Raw genomic sequence first — 5,337 nt, 5'->3', positions numbered from 1 at the left:
ACTTAACCCTTTGACGCGCACGATCACACCAGTGTGATCATTCTTGACTGGTCCCTGAAGCATACAATTACTCCCGTGTGATTAGAACGTTAAGCGCATCACGTGATCAGCTGCTGAATTCAAATCTGCATTAGCACTTTGGCTGGCGCTGAGCCAGATCACAGGCGCTGAGCACTTGTCATATTATCACACCTATTCAGTGTTTTCAACTATATAATGCTTATTTTAGGTTCAGACATTTAAATACACATAAGTACTAGCAAAACCATACATTTATAGCTTGTAACATACACATAGCTTGTAATATACATTTATACACGCTGATGTCTATGGAAGCGGCAATAATGATCCTACAAATATAATCTGACGGCATGTTTTATTAATATTATATATAATATGGCGGCGCCCATCAGCCGGTAACTAATGCGGTCATTATAAAAGTGTTTAAACTTCCAAATAAATGTACTATTTCAGAATCGGAATATCAGATATTTCATAATCTAGGGAGCACCTTTGTGAATATTAATAATAATAAAAAAGGAAAAACAGCCATTATATGACTACTCAGACCCCCTAAAAAAATGCGATCGGTTTCAGAAACTGTACACAAATTGGTGATCGATCCAGTCCCCTTTAAATTTAAAGGCGGCATACTTCGATTGGCTCCTCCCAGTCTTTCAGCGCGTTCTTCAGTCAGCAGGGGCGGCGCAGAGGGAGAAACAGAGCACAAGGTGTGTGTTTAATGTTTATCGATAGATTGTTATAATATCTGCATCTGTGCAGCTCATACAGTTTACAAAAGGCCTACGCGGGTTAAGGATGGGCATTCGTGGGCCGTGCCCCACCGAGTCACTGTGCCTCTCCCCTCCTTGCTGAAGGTGTTCTAAAGTAAAAAGTAAAAAGCCATGTTTTCGCGAGCGTCAAAAGCACCTTTATTTATTTATTTATTTATTTATTTATTCATTCATTCATTCATTATACCCTCACTGGGGGCTGAGCTCCCCTAAAATGAAAATCCTAGAATCGTCCCTGCTTACAGCTCTATTGTGGGTGCGTTGTGTCACATGACAAGCACAGAAACAATAAAGCGTTACCTTCTAAAATAACGGTCGCCTAAAAAAAAATAAACCTGGGGGCTCAGCTAGAATATTTTAAACTCACGTGTGAAATCAATTTCTTGCAAACACCTGTTTTTTTTCAATTAAATGATATATGTATAAATAATATTGAGTAAACTTTATAAGGCTTTTAGGATGTGTGCCTTTAAGAGATCTATTTAAGTAAAATGTACTTAAAAGACTAGGTGGATTAGGCTGCTAACGCGATCTTGACTGAGGCCATTTTGAATTTTCGGTTCAATGGATGACAAGGACCGCTTTTTTTCTCCATCGCTATCAACCCAAAGGGCGCTGAAAAGGTAAGAATTAAATCACATATGAGCAGATTCATTGTTTAATTCTTTAAATATCACCAAATATGTAATAATAAAGCAAAATGTTTGCTGGTTCATATGTATTCCTGAATTTAGCCTTGAAGGTAAAATCGGCTAACGATTTCACGCCATTTTCGTTTTCTTTATCGACACTTTAAGTAATATACTTTGTTTTAGCGTTATTATCCACTCAGTATTAAGCATGTGAGTTATATAGTTATGGGTTAATTGCATGGATCGCGGAAGCTGGGGGCCAAACTTTTGAGGTCTGGTACAAATTATGACACAAAAATTCATAGGTTATAGACATGGATTATTCATTAAAAGATCGCGATCTCGATTCAAACACACGCAATCTTATTGCTATATGATGATGATTTCGCCAAAAAAACATTGAAATTGCAATCCCTTCGAAATATTTAAACCTGCTTTCGCGCAACCGCTGATCCAGAGAGAGCTCTGGGGTGCATTTCCCAAAAGCATCGTAAGCTAACTATGGTTGTTAGTTCCATTGAAATCTCTTGGTAACGACGGAACTTACGACCATAGTTGCTTTCGGGAAACGCACCCCTGGTCATGTAAGCTTATATTTCTGTTTCATCTATTGAAGTAGTTCATTTTTGTATGTAATGGCAAAGTGATTATATTTCGTTTCATTGTTTTGTTAAGTTAATTTAGAAAAACGTTTGGAGCATTTTTTTGTTGATTAAATATAGGCTACGTTTTTGTTTTTTAAAGTATCGACCAAGCTGCATCCCACAAGCAGACATTGTCTGTTTGATCAATTTTGTCTTCTCAAATCATCACGACTTGCCTAAAATAAAATCTATAGATAGGCCTTAATGAGTTCAAGCATAAATCAATGTTAGTTTCAACGTTAAACGTATAAATGTGCGCTATTAGACGCATACCCAATCGTTTGTGCGGAGAGTTGAAGCTAAAGCCGCATTGCAGGACATGGAGGCGCCAGCGCGATCACTTGCATTTTTTTCAGTGGAAACAATTTAAAATATTCCGTCATTTTTGCTCATAAAGGTAAGAGTAATACATCATTCGGTACTGTTAAGGGCCTACTTTTATTTGTGTGCACTCACAATAAAACGTTGCAAACGGTACTTTTATTAAATAAAGAAAACAAACATGATGCGCTTTCTGTTGCCTCAACAGGAGCTCTTCACAAAAACGAACCGAAACTCAGTGAATACATACATCACAGACATGATAAATATATCTACAGAAAGCTTGAAATTATTACTTAACGAAATGAAACAAATACTCTTTCACAAAAACAATAACTCTTTCAATATGTAATCTGTAAAGATGCATTTCTCTGAAGGCGCATCCAAAGAGGAGATGGTGAGTCAGGATCGGCAACTTCATCCTTGCCACACTGACTCAGAAAACACTGATTTATTAATAAATAATTCAGATATCTCCGTACTATTTTCCCCGACACATTCATTATAATTACTTTTGCCGGTGCTTTGTGGCAAGTTTCAGCCTATTGCTTGCGCTTAAACGCGGATCTCTTTCAGCTGCGCTGATTTGTTGCTGCTGGCGGAGACACTAAATGCTTTCTGAGCCGGCCTAGAAAGTGAAAGCGTAAGCGAAGTCTCGTGTCGTTTCCACCAGCGCGGACATTTGTTTTCATCACCATAATTGGTGTATGTATAAAAAATAAAAAAAATAAGGAGAAGTCTAAAACAGGCACGAAGCCCGGCCCGCGTCTGAACTGTGACGTGAAAATTATCCCGAAGCCCGGACTGATAACATTGTAGACATTTATAAATGGACTCATTTATAAAATGAAATAAAACATTTTTAACTAATAACTATTCTATTATTTTGTTGTTAATATTAAAATGTAGACTAGCATGTAAAATGTACAATCTTACCACACACACCTCCCCGGGCACCGCTTCTGTTGGTACGTTCCGCGATCCATGGTTAATTGGGTTTTATGTCTGTAATTTAGTTGTGCTCAATATGCCTTAAACTACTGCTTATATACAACTAATAAAGTTATTCGACTGTTTTCCTTAATTATCTTTTGAAATAATATGAAATGTCTTTAAAAGTAGTTTCGTAAGCGTTTAACGTTACAAATGACTAAACAGTCGGAGTGAGAGGAGACGTTTCTGTGTGGGAGTTTGGCTAACGTTATACGGTATTTTGGGAAAGTGCCATGTGGTAATCGCTTTATTTTTCTTTCATTTTAGGGAGTTTGACATCAGCATTGAACTCATTTACGACTCAGCCACGCGTCTCCGTCATGCATTTTCTCCCTCAGAGGCCAGCCACACCGAATGAACGGATTACGTTAGTAGGAATGCGTTAATATCACAAAAGAAGCCATCAGGAATAACACATTAACGTTACATGTTTGTTTTATTAGCTGTTTTGCATAATTTCATAATTTAGCCTTGAACTGTATACCTTAATCACCGTTTTCATTTTTAGCTATTTTAGTTATGTGTTAAAATTATATGAAATATGTACGTCTTTAAACGTTTGGAAAAAAAGTTTATCCTAAAGCATTTGTATAAATGACTGAGTTGAATTTGGCTAAGACACGTGTTTCGGGGAACATGCCATGCAGTAACTGCTATTTTTTTTTTTTGCTTTAAATTTAAAGAGTTCGACGTCAAAATTGAGCTCTCATTGTGACTGAGGCACTACTGTTGCGTGAGGAGCAAGAGACAAGACTAAAATCTTCTCCATCAGAGACCAACTGCACTGAAAAAGGTAACAATCACATCAGTTATGATTAATAATAATAATAGAATAAAACAGGATAATAATAAAGCAATAAATCACTCTAAATCACCTTTTTTCAATGAAATTAAATGAATTGAAATGACAGTAAAACCTTTGTCGACTTAAATTGTTTTTTACTCCACAGGATCTGGATGATGAAGATGCCTTGGAAATCCAACAAGATCCAGTCACTTCCCATCAACGATCCCACACCTCAGAAATGAAAATACTTGTCATTTACTCGTTTGCCACTCCAAAGCCGTAAGACTTTTATTAATCTTTTTATTAAGAGTTCTCTCCCTCCTTTGACAGTCCATGCAACTACCACTTCGATGCTTTAAAAATGATCTAAAAATTAAAAAAGAGAATTAGAAGCTTAGTTAGATCTGATCATCATATCTCTTCAGAAAATTTCGACTAATTTGCTCAATTCTTACAGATTACTTTTACGATCTCTTTATAAACTTTTTGATGTGTCTAAATGGTCCTTGTATAAACTGTCAAGGGAGGGACAGACACCTCTCAGATTTCCTTAAAAATATCTTCATCTGTGTTCTGAAGATGAACAAAAGTCTTACCAGTTTGGAACAACATGAGGGTGAATAAATGATGACAGAATTTTATTTTTTGAGGGAAACTAACCCAAGTGAAGTGTGCTTAGCTTGTATTATCAAGATGTTGTTGGACTGCAGAACATACATTTTAAGTTTCAAAGTTTACTCTGTAAAACGCTATAGAAAGGTATTCATTTTTATTTGCTGATATGATCTTTTAAACTGAACTTGGTATTTTATCAATGTTCAAAACACTATATACACTGTTTAAAATTGTTCAAGTATTATTGTGAGTCCATCATATAAACTTGGTGTATTCTACTGATATTTATATATTTATTATTTTTTTCCCCATGAAGCCTGTAAACAGCTTTATGTAAAGGTGAATACATTCATCTGAAAAGGATGTGTGGTCACACTTTAGAATTAGGGAACACATTCACTATTAACTAGAAGTTCTCCCTCAATAAAATAATAGTAAGTTTTTGTTAAGTTTAGGTGTGAGGTTGTTAATGTTGATTCATTAATATGTGCTTTATAAGTACTAATAAACAGTCAATATGCTAGAAATATGCATGCTAATAAGCAAGTTAA

Source organism: Labeo rohita, chromosome 3 (assembly GCF_022985175.1).
Source record: "Labeo rohita strain BAU-BD-2019 chromosome 3, IGBB_LRoh.1.0, whole genome shotgun sequence".
NCBI classification, from domain to species: Eukaryota; Metazoa; Chordata; class Actinopteri; order Cypriniformes; family Cyprinidae; genus Labeo; species Labeo rohita.
The sequence above is the reverse complement of the archived record's forward strand: the minus strand, read 5'-3'. Positions refer to the sequence as shown.